A 16,174-nucleotide genomic window follows, 5' to 3' on the forward strand; every position below is an offset into this window, starting at 1 on the left:
GGTGAGTCTCTGGCATGGAAAACCGCCTGCTCAGGTTTTCCATGCCAGAGACTCACCCCATTGGCCTGATCCGAGAGTTCTGAAATAAGCCCACTCTCAGAGTGTGGACTTTTGGCCTACATCAGGCCATGGTTTAGATTTTGGACTCTGGAGAAAGCCTTCCTGGGTTCAAACCTGTGTCTGTCACTTGCCAGTTGTATGGACCATGGATAAATTACTTAACATCTCTGTACTTTAGTTTTCCCATCTGTAAAAGGGACATGTTAAAGTACTTCCTTTATAGATGTGTGGTGAGGATTAAATGAATTAATATGTGTAACATACCTAGACGCACTCAATGTTACCTATTGTTGTGGTTCTGTCGTAAGTCAGAGTTCACATCCCCTTCATCCAGGTAGGGCTGGATGGCCATGCTATTCAGGAGGCCCAGAACTAAGCTGGGGATTCCAGGGATGTCCCCAGAATTGAAGAGGGAGTTGACAACTCTCCAAGGGTGAAGAGGAATTAAAGGCTGCTTTCCTTTCCTACTACTGGTGTAACAAATTATCACTACTTGGCCACTTAAAACAATATCAATTTACAGTGTTACATTTCTGGAGGTCAGAAGTCTGAGATGGGTTTCATTAGACTCAAATCGAGGTATTGGCAGGATTGAATTTCTTTTGGAGGCTCTAGGGGAGAATCCATTTCTTTATCTTTTCCATCTTCTAGAGGCTGCCTGTATTCCTTGGCTCATGGCCCCTTCCTCAAGCTTCAAAGCCAGCAGCCTACCATCTACAAATTTATGTTCCATCATCCAGTGTCTGCTTTGGTCTTAACCTCTCCTCTCCTGACTTTCATTCTCCTGCCTCTTTCTTTCACTCATAAAAACCCTGGTGATGACAGTAGGCCCACCTGGCTAATCCAGGATCATCTGCCTATCTCACAATCCTTAATTTAATCACACCTGCAAAATCTCTTTGGCTATGTAAGTTAACACCCAAAGATTCTGGAGATTAGGATGTGAACATTTTGTAGAGAGGGGCATTATTCTGCCTACTACAAGGGCCAAGGAGACTCAGTAGCAGTTTACTTTGCCTTTGTTAATGCTCAAAAGAGATTGGTAAGAAGCTCTTGGATAAATGTCTGACATTTATCTGTGCTGAGCCCTACTGCAGGTACCTCCCATTATTTTTTACCATTTAATTTGCATAGAAGCCCACTTTACAAATGAGGAAACAGAAGCTAAGAGAGATGAGGCTGCTACTCCCGCAGTAAGGCTGGTATTTGAACTCAAGTGTACTTGGTTGCAAAGCCAATCCTTTCCACACACAACGTGCATTTCATTTAGAGTAAATAGAGCCCAGTGGGGCATGACTGTTAGAAGGCTTAATGTCCTCAATATAATCAATTTTTACAAATAATGTTTGAATATTTCTGCAGCTGGGAGCTGGCCAGAGCAGAATTTGTCAGTAGCCTTTGGAGTCTCATTTAACTAGGGCAAGAGAGGGCTGTGGGAGCACCCTGGGGAGGAGGTCTCAGTTTGCCCTCCTGGGCCTCATCTCAGAGCCCCATGGTTTCCAAGGTAATGTGGCCCAGAAACCCAATGCCCTCCACTATGTGGCCCAGTTTGATGTCCAGCCCAGGGCAGAATCCTTTCAGATAAGTAAATGAGAGCATCTCAAAGTGAGCAAACCACTCTACAAAATCGATTCTACACTTCTGGCAGCAAAGCTTTTGGCATTAAGAAAATTAGAAGAGTTCATGAATAATGGAGATCACACTAAATGGCAGGAGAGAGAGAAACATGGTTTGGTAAAAGTATCTTTTGTCACCATAGCCCTTGGAAGTGGAACATTTACGAAAACAAACAGACCTAGGCAAAGACCCTCCCAGATGGGATTATGAGCAGGGCAGAAGTCCCAGAGGTGATGATGATGGAGGTGCTCTTGTACCGTCAGGGGACAGTGCTTCGCATATACTCACATCAGTCCTCTTTTGTTCTTTGGAATCACCCTGCTTGTTGATGTCACCCACCTCCAAGTTACTTGAGGAAGACACTTCAAGCCCATCACTGCTGCTAGTGACTCCGTGATTATGTGGCTGATTGCCACACACTCTATGTGCCAAATGCACTGTATTCCCAAAGAATGGGAAGAAAGTAGTAAGATTCACTAGTTCTCCAGAAAAAAGAATAAAGGTTGTGATTCGTAGTGTTTTCCAAACTCTATAGTGCAAATGCTCTCATCATGGCTGATTTCAAACTACCAACTTGATGTCAAGTGGCTTTTGCAAAATTCCTGACAATTTCACAGTTTATTCTCTTAACTTGGTGCAGAAGACCACCAGCACACCACTGAAGCTAAGTTTTCACTTTGTGCCTATTTGACAATCCGTAACCCTATGGTGTGTTCCAGAGTCCATTATGAAAGCAGCCACTTGGTTTCTGCGCATAGCATTCTTTTCCTTAGGGGCCCACACCAAAGTTCTTGGGGGCAGGCTGGGGCAGTGCTTCCTGCCTCTGAGCGTCTGACCGTAAACTTACCATTTCAGGAGAAACCTTCCCGCGTGTATATCACTTGGGCAAACAGATACCTGGTAGAGCCTCCAGAGCCTCCCTCCAATCTCACTTTAAGTTCAGCTAGTTCCCCACAGTGGTTGATCATCAGAATTTCATGGAGAGCTTTCACAAATGTAGAATCCTGGGCTGCCTCTTCCTGCAGTGAATCTGATTTGGAAAATCTGTAATTTTCAAATGTTCCTTGGGTGATTCTAATATGGAAACATTTTGGGGAGTCACCACACCTTGCTACTTTCAGAAAGAGGTTAGAGAGGATAACCTTAAATGGCCCTTCCAGAAGAGTCAAAGCCATCAACTCCTACCATTATCTGCTTCCCAATGGGGGCGATGTCCTAAGGAGAGAAGCAGCGAATCCAAGGGATATGTCCCTATCGTCTTTCTCCCTGCAGCAGGGCAGGCTTAGGAAGCCAGTGGTCAACATATGAGAGTCCTAAGACAGCTGCCAAGTCCGAGTGTGGCAACTGCCTAAATTAGCGACTCTGGGCCATGTAACACCCAGTGCCAAAGGGCTGTGGCTGGATTAGCCCTTGCCTCTGCTAACCCTGCCCTTCTACCCTGTTCTTTCTCCTCAAGTCGTCTTCTATACCTTGGATCCTGGTTGCAAAGTTTGCTGCTCAGAGTCAGGCCTTGGATACTAGGTTTCTCCAAAGGGAAGAGGCATTTCCTTCTGAGCCTGGCCCAAGAGAAAATAACCTGAGAGACAAGCAAAAATCTAAGGTGGCTCCAGTGGGAAGACAGGAGAGGTTCATGCCACCTCACTGACACATACTGTCAACTTTTGACATAAGTGGATTCATTTTTTTTTTTTTTAAGACGGAGTCTGCTCTGTTGCCCAGGCCTTAGTGCGGTGGCGCAATCTTGGCTCACTGCAAGCTCCACCTCCCAGGTTCACGCCATTCTCCTGCCTCAGCCTCCCGAGTAGCTGGGACTGCAGGCGCCCGCCACCACTCCTGGCTAATTTTTTTTTTTTGTATTTTTAGTAGAGACGGGGTTTCACCGTGTTAGCCAGGATGGTCTCGATCTCTTGACCTTGTGATCCGCCTGCCTCGGCCTCCCAAAGTGCTGGGATTACAGGCGTCAGCCACTGTGCCCGGCCAACACATCGGTTTTGTTTTGCTTTGCTTTCCTGCCTTGGTATCCATAATTCATGTAGAATGCTTTGTTGTGGAAATGAAATCAGTTGTTCTCTTGGCCATTGTGGCTGGAATTGGAGACTGTCATACGAAATGAAAAGCAAATGGCCTTGGGGTAAGGGAGACTGGCTCTGCCCAAGAGAGGTGCTTTGTACCAGGTGACATTAAACTAACTCCACTGTATTTTATTTGGGAAAGATAAATGTGGAGTGGAAAATAAGAGGGCATCTCAGCTTGGAGGTCAGTCTCTGGTGCTGCTGTGCCCCTCCCTAGTGCTGTGAACCACAGGCATCCAGAACTGAAAGTGAGATTTGGGATGACTGCATCCATTCTCCTCCTATATGGTGTGCTAAGGATCCTTGCAAGGAAACTCTCACTGCTTGCTGGGATCTGTAGGCTCTAAGTGCATTTCTGCCCTGTGACCCTGAGGAACTTGACTAAATTACTAGATACTCACCCCCAGTGTTAACTCATCATCCAAGTATTATGATGCTGACTACGATATTCCCAAATTCTCCAATCCCACAGTGCCCGAGGTCATGCTTGCCTAGACGAGGATGAAGGGGCAGTCTCAAAGTGTCAACCCAGGATATAGACCCTGCCGTGAGAAACGAGGTTCGGGGTAGCAATACTGTGTACAGGAAGAGGCTTAGGGCTGGGAATGGGGATGGCAAACACTGAGGGGAGCCTGGGTGACACGCTTTCTCCAGCCTCAGTCTCTTTGTCTCTAATCTGCCCTTCCCTGAACTCCCAGTGTGTTCTGTTCCATACATGCTCTCATTGATTACCTAGGATCTCCAACTCTGCTCACTTTGATGCCTCCTGAAAGATGAGGGTGGCTTTACATGAGCTCAAAGGTGCCTTGTATCCTTCTAATTTCTGCATCTGCTGCCAAGACACTTGAGGGCAGGGAATAGGTTCTCTATGTCATTATCTCTCCTAATGATCTATCTTCTAAACTGGGATTATCAAAGAAACACCTACATCCAGCTGGCCTCTTGCCTCCCCGGAGAACAAAGATGCAGCCTCAGAGCCCACGGGTGCCAGACTCAGGGCTCGTCTGCTCACTACCTGTAAGTGCAGATTACAACGCTGGTGAACTTTGGACACTCCAGAATCCCATCACAGGTTCAACTTTAGTCAACTAGCCAAGGGAAAGTGAGATGCACATTTCATTAAAAGGATCTCAGAACCTAAAACCCAACCTCTGTGCACATAGTGATTAAGAGGAATTTGTGGGTGTGAGACACAGTTTGCCGGTACAGACCCAAGTAGAGAACAGGAGGGTTTGTCAGTAATGAGAATCAGGGCAGACAGCAGACAGAAATTCCTAAGAGTTGGTGGCCAAGGAAACTGACCTTGGACTCAGTAGCCCCACATGAACTCTATGTGACCTGGGGCAAGTCACTTACATTCTCCAGCCCTCCGGATCCTTATACCTAAGTGTGGGGTGCAAAGGAAAGAGTGAAAGAGTACTGAAGCAAGTTCAAATCCCTGCTCTGGTGCTAGTAAGTAGTTTAGTCTCTCTGGGTCTGTTTTGTCGGTTGTTAGACAAAAGAGAAGCTAGATAGCAGAGCACTGGAGAGTGGATCTAACATTCAGACAGACGTCTGGGCCGCTTACTAACTTTGTAACCTTGGGTAAATGACGTATCCTCCTAGAGCCTCCCTCTCCCCACTCAAAGCAGCGTTAGCATGAGGATCTTGTAAGACAGTGTCAGGGTCATAGTAAGTGGAAAAGAAAAAGATGGTTGGGCTCGGGAAGTCACCTAGTTATCTCTTCCTGCTTTCAGGTTCTAACTGGAGGATAAAAAATACAAGCAGCCAAAACGTGATCACTGTTTCAGCGATACTAGTGATACTGCCCTGGAATCCTGCATTTCAGGACTCTCTGGTCAAGGTGAATTAGAAACCTGGGCCTGGGGCCCTGGGCCAAGTGACAGCCTCCTGCTGCCTCTCAAACCCAGGCCTTAGCCCCTCCTTGCCTCCGGGGTATTGGGGCACACTGGGCTCCCATCATCCCTACCTGGCTGGCTTCAGGGAGGGCTGGGGCTGGCTCACACATCCATTGCTGGTACAGAGAGAAGGGCCTGTGAGAGAATGGCAGCCTGCGGGTTACCTCTTGAAGTCCCAATCCAGAGAGTCCTCGCCCTTTCTGCACCTCCTCAAGGCAAGGGAGAGAGAAACTGAGCAACCTGGTCCAGTGAGTATCCTGCTGACACCAACCAGGTTGGCCACTGCTCCACAGGGAGGAGTAGGTGTAAATCAGGGGTGTCCGATTTTTGGCTTCCTTGGCCCACGCTGGAAGAAGAATTGTCTTGGGTCACACGTAAAATATACTAACACTAACGATAGCTGATAAGTTTTAAAAAATTGCAAAAAGAAATCTCATAATGTTTTAAGAAAGTTTATGAATTCGTGTTGGCTGCATTCAAAGCCGTCCTGGGCCTCATGTAGTGCATGGGTTGTGGGTTGGGCAAGCTTAGTGTATATGGAGGGGCTCTGGAATTGGGGTTTTAGTAATCCACCATTGTGGAGAGAGTGTTGTTATGGCCTGCATGTTTGTGGCTCCCTCTACCCCTGATTCATCTCCAATGGGAATGGTACCTGGAGATGGAGCCTTTGGGAGTTAATTAGCTCATGAGGGTAGAGTCTTCATGAGGGGATTAGTCCCGTTATAAGAAGAGAGAGGAGAGTTTGCTTTCTCTTTCTCTCTCCTGGCTGAGGATATCAGGAGAAGATGGCTTTCTACAAGCTAGGAAGACAGCCCTCACCAGAACCTGACCACACTGGCTCCCTGATCTCAGGCTATCAACTGCCGGAACCCTGGGAAATAAATGTTTGTTGTCTGAGCCACCCAGTCTGTGGTAATTTGTTAGAGCAGCCTGAGCTGACTAAGACAGGTGTGAAAAATCTTCTCTGCTAAAGCTTGGACAGGTGGCTGAGAGTTCCTCCTAAAATGGCTGTGCCTGTGGTGATGAAAATATCAGTTATACTATGGCGAAGAGATTGGGCTCAAGATATTTCCGAGTCAGACAACTGGATGGCTCTAGGAATTCTATTAGAAGAGTATCCCATCTAACACCTGTTGTCGGCATAATCTGTCCTGTTCTCATTCACTTTGAATGATCTGAATATCAGTTCCTGTTGGGATCTGTAAAAGCCAAGGGCAGAACATCTGAAGCTTTATAGTGCCAGATGCCGAAGAATATATATGATTTTGATAGTAAGAAACAGGATGCCTGTTTTTGGAAAGGTTAAACAAGAGAAACCTGAGAAAGGGGGACTTTTTTTTTTCCTTCAATACTCCCTTCCTCTGGCCCCCATCACTGCTTTGAGGCTTCCTAATTGGTGTCCCTGCTGGCCGTGTCTTCACATCCTGCATCCTCTGCATACTCATCCAGCCTCCTTACAATTAGGGAAGAGAAGCCACCAGATTGTGGCTGGGGCTGCAGCCAGGCCAGAGGACTGGTTCAAAGGCAGAACAATGAGATTACCCAGAAACCACTGAGAGACAATTTTCAGAGAAGGAGACATGTGGGAGACCAAGTTGCTGCTTCTTTGCTTTGATGGTGAAATAGACAAGCAGGCAGTGATGTGTGTAATTGTAGAACTTCAAGGCTGAATTATTTTCCACTGTAAGCTGAGGTGGCTGCTTCTAGTTGTGCACCAGTCCTTTGGGCCCCCAAGAAGATGGTTATATAAGTGGACAGAAACTCAAAGGGATCCTTGTGGTGGGACATCCAAGGAGGAGGAAGCTACTACTCAAAGCTTTATGGCCCTGGTATAGGGCCGTGGACTAACCCATGAACCCTCTCATGCTTCTGGTGGGGATGGGAGAGGAGCACAGAGGAAGGGGGAGATTGAGGGCTTATTTTACATATTCATTTATATATTCCTCCCTCACTTTAGCCTCCAATACCATTTTACAGGTAAAGAAACAGAGGTTCAAGAGATCATCACCTGCCCCAGCACTTACACTGCTAGTAAGTGGCCTGAGCCAGGATTTGACCCCAAACCTGACTCCAAGGGTTTCTACACCAACCGCACTGCTTCCTATTATTATTCAATGAGAAAGGGAAGACACTTTCAATCTCATTAGTCATTAATACTTTTTCTAGTTACGATTGCTAGATGTCTTAGTCTATTTTGTGTTGCTGTAAAAGAATACCTGAGGCTGGGTAATTTATAAAGAAGAGATGTTTATTTGGCTCATGGTTCTGCAGGCTGCACAGGAAATATAGCAAGCATAGCACCAGCAGCTGTATCTGGTGAGGTCCTGAGACTGCTCCCACTCATAGCAGAAAGTAAAGGGGAGCCAATGTGTGCAGAAATCACATGGCAGGAGAGGGAGCAAGAGAGAGGTGGGGGAGGAGTCAGGCTCTTTTTTTTTTTTTCTCTTGAGATGGAGTCTTGCACCGTTGCCCAGGCTGGAATGCAGTGGCGCGATCTCAGCTCACTGCAACCTGCACCTCCTGGGTTCACGCCATTCTCCTGCCTCAGCCTCCTGAGTAGCTGGGACTCTAGGCACCCACCACCATGCCCAGCTAATTTTTTTTTTTTTTTTTTTTTTTTGTATTTTTAGTAGAGACAGGGTTTCACCGTGTTAGCCAGGATGGTCTCAACGTCCTGACCTAGTGAGTCGCCCGCCTCGGCCTCCCAAAGTGCTGGGATTACAGGCGTGAGCCACTGCACCCGGCCAAGTCAGGCTCTTTTTAACAACCAGTTCTTGAAGGAACTAATAGTGAGAACTCACTTGTACCCTCCTACCCCCAGGGAGGGTATTATTCTATTCATTCTTTTCATGGGGGATCATCACCCCCATGATCCAAACACCTCCTGTTAGGTCTGCACCTCCAACACTGGGATCAAATTTGAATATGAAGTTTGAAGAGACAATAATCCAAACTATAGCACTGGATAACACAACACTCCAACATTTAGTGGCATGAAACAATCATTTTATTATTCTCATGGATTCTGTTAGTCAGAAATTTGGAGAAGACATAGCAGTACCAGCTTGTTTCTACTTCATAATGTTTGCAGGTGCCCATACTCACATATTTGGTGACTGATGCTGGCTTTTGGCTGAGACTTCAGTGAGACTATTGACTAGAAGAACACTGACACTGGATCTTTCTGTGTGGTCTCTCCGCCTGGGCTCATTTGGGCTTTCCTGGAGAATGGCAGCTAGATTCTGAGAGTGGGTCCCTGGAGAAGAAAGTGGAAGCACATGACATAGCTTTGATCTAGCCTTGGGAGTCACGTGATGTCACTTTTACCATATTCTATTGCTTGAGTTAGTAAAAAAGATCCACCCAGGTTCAAAAGGAAGGGCCACAGACTCTGTAACTCAAAGGGAGGAGTGTCAAGGTCACCTAGTAAGAAGAACATGTGCAATGGGAGATATTGTTGCCACCACCTGCCAAAACACCTTACAGTGAAAAAGTCTGATGGTTTTCCAGAGCTTGCTTTTTACTGGAGAAAGGATGAAAAGGAGATGGAGAGGTGATGAAGGATACTCTATGTCTTAAGGGAGAAGAAGAGTTCCCAGGGTGGTGTCAGGGCTCACAACAAGAAAGAACTCTGCCACTGCATGCTTTATTATTTGACATCTTCTTTCACCTGAAATGTGACTGCCAGAGCTGCTGCCTGGTCTTCCTTTCCTGGTTCTTGCATTAACCTATGCCCACTTAATCAGAAGAAACTTTGCCCTCCTCACCCAAGGTTTTAATCATTAAGATGGTCACCTCTCCAGGTGGAGCACCCTCCTGATTTAGCAGCTTCAACAATTTGAAGATTATGGGCCCTAACCAACCCAGCTGTTTTTCTATAATATCTCCCAGGTGGGAAACAACCACTCTAAAGGCCATGTTCTCTTATTATCCTCATATAAACTCTCCAGAGAGGGACTTTACTTCTTGAGATAGTGGTCCTTGGTTCAGTAAAAGTTCAAAAAATGAATATTCCTGGCCAGGCGCGGTGGCTCATGCCAGTAATACCAGCACTTCGGGAGGTCAAGGCGGGTGGATTACCTAAGGTCAGGAGTTCGAGACCAGCCTGGCCAACATGGTGAAACCCTATCTCTATAAAAACACAAAAATTAGCCAGGCATGGGGGCACATGCCTGTAATCCCAGCTACTCGGGAGGCTGAGACAGCGGAAACACTTGAACCCAGAGGCGGAGGTTGCAGTGAGCCGAGATCGTGCCACCGCACTCCAGCCTGGCCAACAGGGTGGGACTCTGTCTCAAAAAAAAAAAAAAAAAAAAAAGAATATTTCCTTGTAATCAACAACAACAGCAGCAGCAACAATATTATATTCAGTAAAGGAACCGGGGACCCTAAAGCCAACAAAAAATTCAGAAGGGATGGTGCCAGGATGTCCATAGACTTAACACATCCTGTGTAATTCTGTTGCACATTGAGATTGAGAACAACTAACTGTCTGATATGATTTGTCCTGACTACCTTCTTAAATATAACTGCCATTCTTCCTCTTGCTCATATTTATCTCCAGGCCACAGGTCTTCTTGACCAGCCTTTAATATACTAAGTCGGGTCTTATCCTCTGGTCTTTGCACCTACTCTTCCCTTGGCCTCCAGATGCCATTTTCCTAGTTGCTTGCTGGACTCACTTCTTATGCAGGTGTTCTAGTCAACAGCCCTGCTGAAGTCTCAGCCAAGAGCCAGCATTTAACCACCGAATATGTGAATGTAGACACTTCCAGATGATTCTGTCCCTCAGCTGCTGAGTCACCCTGGCCTTCAAGTCTGAGCTGAGGCTACAAATATTGTGGAGCACAGACCAACTATAGCCAGTGTGTCTTCTCTGAATTCTCTTAATTCAGGTCTATACTCAAATAATACCTCCTTGGAGAGAATATCTCTGATTACCTTTGTTCAAAAATGATATTCTTAATCATCTTCTATCCTCTTCTTTTTTTCCCTTTCTAGCACTTACCTGATAAAAATACATACTTGTTTGTTAGTTTTTGTTGCATGCCTCCCACAAAGGAATGTAAACTCCGTAATGATAGGGACATTGGTGCCTGGAAAAGTGCCCAACACAGATTAGACAGGTATCAGTGCAATAAATATCTGTGAATGAATAAACACTTGATAATTATGCCACTAGTTCCTTTTCCTAGAGTCATATCAGATGCTATTGTACAATCTCCACCGTCTTTGCCCTTAAACTTGGCCTCGGATTGTGCCTCAGAATCCCTCACAACACAATCATGCATTACTGATCTGGGTCAGTAGATGAGATGAAATCAATTTTCCATACCTGGTCTATAGCATTAATTTTGGTATGTTCATTTATTGTTTTATTGTTATTTGGATGTGTGCAATCAGATACTAGTTGCTCTCTGGGGCCAAAAACAGAGTCTCATACTATATTTGGCATATAGAAGTTCAAAAAGTCCTAGATGAATTGAAATGATTTGTGATAATTTTCAGATCAAGCCTTTGGCAAGGCAGGAGGAAGGCTGAATGAAGATATGATCACCAGGCTTCCCAAGATAAGAGGTGGATAATTGGCACCACACTGGTGGAAGCAGTTTCCAGAACTGACGGAACCGAAGTTACCTCCCTAAAAAATAGGGTGGAGATGAGAAAATCAGTTGGGAAGGCAGAGATTTTAGGTTATAGGATGTTCAATTTGAACCTCAGTAAGATTTGGAAATTGTTTTCTGTTTATCCTACCACAAAACGTCTAGAACTTCATTTGCATCATCTGTTTGCGTATGTTGTGATATTGGTCAAATGGAATTTCTCCAGGGCCAGGTCCAGATGCTTGGGGTGAGGGAGAGGGTGGGGAGGGGAAAGTGACAGCTGTAATGTATTCTCCAGACTTGAAGATCAATGAGCCTGTGTTATTAGGTGGTTTGTTTTAGGAGAAATGAGATCTGAAATTATCTTTAACCTGGCAGGCTTTCACTTCCTGGTTAGATTTCAATGGAATCTACCTCTTAATATTTTCATGGCTGTCATCTGAAGGCCTTGCTCATGCTGGGTGTTTTTAAGACAGGAGAGAGATCCTAATTGGTTGCGATTGCAATCATTTCTCCTTTGGAACATGCCTAGTCGAGAAGAACATCCCTATTGAAACTGAGAGAGAAATGCCATTTTTGGAAAGAGCTAGTTTAAACAAAGAGGCCGAGGCGGGCGGATCACAAGGTCAGGAGATCGAGACCACGGTGAAACCCCGTCTCTACTAAAAATACAAAAAAAAAAAAAAAAAAAAAAAAAAAAAAAAAAAAAAAAATTAGCCGGGCGCGGTGGCGGGCGCCTGTAGTCCCAGCTACTCAGGAGGCTGAGGCAGGAGAATGGCGTAAACCCAGGAGGCGGAGCTTGCAGTGAGCCGAGATCGCGCCACTGCACTCCAGCCTGGGTGACAGAGCCAGACTCCGTCTCAAAAAAAAAAAAAAAAAAAAGATTACTATTACCTATAGAAACATCATTCACCTGTATTAACAATGTATCCATCACTCACCCAAACTGTGAAAGAACGTAGATACCCACTAAAATGAGTTCAAATGTTTACTTTCCCTCCCCTCCCCCAGCAAGTTGCCAAGATCTAATGGTCAATAAAAACATTTTATTCCCAACATAATTGCATGAATAAGACCAGAAACATGATCCAAGGAAAGATGTTGCCTTTCCTTGCTGCAGCTGACAGGGTTGCTTAGAATTTGGGCAGTTGGAGCTGGGGAAAAGCTTTGTTAGTTTATTAAAATGAGGAGTCAGGTCTGGATTCTAGTACCTGGGCTCTAAGCAATGACTTCCTTCCTTCCTTCCTTCCTTCCTTCCTTCCTTCCTTCCTTCCTTCCTTCCTTCCTTTCCTTTCTTCCTTCCTTCCTCTCTTTCTTCTCACAATTCCTTCCTTCCTTCCTTCCCTCCTTCCTCTCTTCTGTCTCTTTTTCTTTCTTTCTTTCTTTCTTTCTTTCTTTCTTTCTTTCTTTCTTTCTTTCTTTCTTTCTTTCTTTCTTTCTTTCTTTCTTTTCTTTCTTTCTTCTTTCTCTTTTTCTTTCTTTCTTTTTCTTTCTTTCTTTCTTTCTCTTTCTTTCTTTCTCTCTCTTTCTTTCCTTCTTTCTTTCTTTCTTTCTTTCTTTCTTTCTTTCTTTCTTTCTTTCTTTCTTTCTTTCTTTCTTTCTTTCTTCTCTCTCTCTCTCTCTTTCTTTCTTCTCTTTTCTTTTTTCGAGATGGAGTCTCGCCCTCTCACCCAGGCTGGACTGCAGTGACATGATCTTGGCTCACTGCAACCTTCACCCCCTGGGTACAAGTGATTCTCCCACATCAGCCTCCCTAGTAGCTGAGACTACAGGTGCCTGACACTATGCCCAGCAAATTTTTGTATTTTTAGTAGAGATGGGGTTTCACCATGTTGGCCAGGCTGGTCTCAAACTTCTGACCTCAGGTGATCCATCTACTTTAGCCTTCCAAAGTGCTGGGATTATAGGTGTGAGCCACCGCACTCAGCCTTTTAGACAGAAAGGGCTCTCTCTCTCTCCTTTTCTTTCTCTTTTCTTTCTTTTTTTTTTTTTTTTTTTTTTTTTGAGGCGGAGTCTCGCTCTGCGGCCCAGGTTGGAGTGCAGTGGCCTGATCTCAGCTCACTGCAAGCTCCGCCTCCCGGGTTCACGCCATTCTCCGGCCTCAGCCTCCCGAGTAGCTGGGACTACAGGCGCCCGCCACCTCGCCCGGCTAGTTTTTTGTATTTTTAGTAGAGACGGGGTTTCACCGTGTTAGCCAGATGGTCTCGATCTCCTGACCTCGTGATCCGCCCGTCTCGGCCTCCCAAAGTGCTGGGATTACAGGCTTGAGCCACCGCACCCGGCCTTTCTTTCTTTTTTTTCTTTCCTCTTTCTCCCTTATTTTCTCTTTCCTTCTTTCTTTTTTCTTTCTTTTCTTTCTTTCCTATTTCTCTCTCCTTCTCCTTCCTTCCTTCTCTCCTCTCCTCTCTTCCTTCTTTTCCTTCCTTCCTTTCCTTCCTTCCCTTCCTTCCTTTCTTCTTTTCCTTCCGTCCTTCCTTCGTTCCCTCCTTTCCTTCCTTCGTTCCCTCCTTTCCTTCCTTCCTCCCTCCCTCCGTCCCTTCTTTCCCTCCCTCCTTTCCTTCCTTCCTTCCTTCCTTCCTTCCTTCCTTCCTTCCTTCCTTCCTTCCTTCCTTCCTTCCTTCCTTCCTTCCTTCCTTCCTTCCTTCCTCTCTCCCTCCCTCTTTCTTTTTTTCTTTCTTCTTTTGTCATATGGTAGGTGAAATAAAAATCAGGCAGAAAAACCCATGGAAATCAGGCTGTTGGTATTTAAATACAAGTTTTAAAAGTCTGCTTCCCATTTTTAGTTTTTGATTCATTTCTCATGGACTGATTCTGTGCATGTGTAGGGTGATGATGGGGGTGGTGGAGAACTAGAATTGCCATCCTGGCCTTTTTTAGAAAGAACTTGCTGTAGATCTATAAAATGCTGTGTTGCAGAAATTCGTTTAGGTTCAAGTAAATCATGAAATTTGTTTTGCACAATTTAGAGAAAATTTAATGAGGCCCTTTCAAATAAGCGTTATGTATATTTGGGGGCAGTACAAATGATTATGTTTTAAGTTCTATAACTCTGAGACATTAATTACAATGAATTTATTTTTTGATCTTTAAATTGATTTTTTTGTTGTTGTTTTTTACACAGCGGCAACAGAGGATGCATTTTTTTTCATCCATATTTATTTTTTGTGTGCTGATAGTGCACAAAACTTCCATCAGTGTGTCCCATCAAATAGCCTAGGTTGTTCTCAGACTTTCAAAATAGTGGGTAGTGCACAGATCAATCTGAGCTCTTCCGCGGTGTCCTCACATCCCTTTTTTTTTTTTTTTTCCTGGGATGGAGTCTCGCCCTGTTGCCCAGGCTAGAGTGCAGTGACATAATCTTGGCTCACTGCAACCTTTGCCTGCCGGGTTCAAGTGATTCTCCTGCCTCAGCCTCCCGAGTAGCTGGGACTACAGGTGCCTGCCACCATGCCTGACTAATTTTTGTAATTTTGGTAGAGATGGAGTTTCACAATGTTGTCTAGGCTGGTCTCGAACTCCTGACCTCAGGTGATCCGCCCACCTCGGCCTCCCAAAGTGCTGGGACTACAGGCGTGATCTACTGGCTGGCCCCTTGCATCCTTTTTAACTTGTCTGGGTGCCCCTCCCCAGCTTCTGTGTTCTTCGGTTTGCGTTTCAGAGTCCATATTGGAGACTCCCATTGCAGGACTCCTCCTACACTGCTGCAGCTACTTTCCCTGCCTCCGGCCTGAAATGCGGGAGTTTCCATTATCCGCTCCCCCTCCGCTGCCTGAGCACTTAGCCTTCGACCACTAGTGCGGGAATATAAAAGCCCCTTCTGTGGCGTAGTCTATACTCCCGAGCACCCCTTGAGACCAGATTGAATGGGGCTTCCTGGCTTGGCTTTTCACCCTTTCCAGTCTCCCCCTTCCTTACTGGTCTCATGGAAGGGCATTTCCTAAGTAAACCACTTGCCTGGGAATCTTCACCTCAGGCTCTGCTTCTGGGGACCTCACTATCCTCTCCATAAGGTGTGGTTGTGGGAACTAAATGAGACAAATGCAAACAAGGCACTCATCACAACACACAGCCATAACATAGACTCAGAAATGTTATTACTATGATGATGAGTCTCACATCACTTTTTTGGACTCTGGTAGAGTGGTGCCAAGACTTACACCTTTGATCCATCTGGTTGGCCATGGAAATATTTGAATAAAACGGAAACATTTGAATAAAACTGAAAGAGCATATAAAAGTGCGTCCTAACAGGCCCGAGACCGTACCACTGGGGTAACTATGCAAACATAAGCAGAAAAGAGCAAAAGCAACCAGCAGAACAGCATTGGCTGAAAAGACAGTTCACATTAATTTTTCTTTTCCTTTTTTTTTAGATTGTTAAGCCCATTTCTCTAAGAGTTAAAAATTTCAGATGACTACTTATTTTATTATTTATTTATTTATTTATTTATTTATTGAGACAGAGTCTCACTCTGTTGCCCAGGCTGGAGTGCTGTAGTGTGATCTCGGCTCACTGCAACCTCCACCTCTGAGGTTCAAGTGATTCTCCTGCCTCAGCCTCCTGAGTAGGATTACAGGTGCCTGCCACCATGCCTGGCTAATTTTTGTATTTTTGGTAGACATGGGTTTTCGCCATGTTGGCCAAGCTGGTCTTGAACTCCTGGCCTCAAGTGATCTGCCTGCCTCGGCCTCCCAAAGTGCTGGGATTACAGGCTTCAGCCACTGTGCCCGGCTTGACTACTCATTTAAAAAGAAATCTCAGGTATATAAAGTGAAGTGGTATCCTGGTGACAGTGGTAAAGGGGTCCAAACCTGATAATGGGAGAGGGGCTGAGAGAGAAAACACAGTGATTTCAGCACTCTCCATCTAATTAGGTGGTGTGCTCTGTGGAGGGGGGACAGGAAACTAGGAGATAGGGAAGTT

The 16,174-nt window shown here is 45.3% G+C and overlaps 1 protein-coding gene across 1 annotated transcript in view; it reads right to left on the reverse strand.

Moving 5' to 3' along the window:
• Positions 1-8,707: 8,707 nt before the first annotated feature.
• Positions 8,708-16,174, reverse strand: part of LOC105466175 (Rho related BTB domain containing 1) — a 144,969-nt gene continuing 137,502 nt past the window's right edge. The window contains exon 13 of the mRNA XM_071069601.1: positions 8,708-8,903. The gene's annotated coding sequence lies outside the window, so the exon portion shown is untranslated. The remainder of the gene's footprint in view (positions 8,904-16,174) is intronic.

This window comes from Macaca nemestrina, chromosome 9 (genome assembly GCF_043159975.1).
Source record: "Macaca nemestrina isolate mMacNem1 chromosome 9, mMacNem.hap1, whole genome shotgun sequence".
Taxonomy (NCBI): domain Eukaryota; kingdom Metazoa; phylum Chordata; class Mammalia; order Primates; family Cercopithecidae; genus Macaca; species Macaca nemestrina.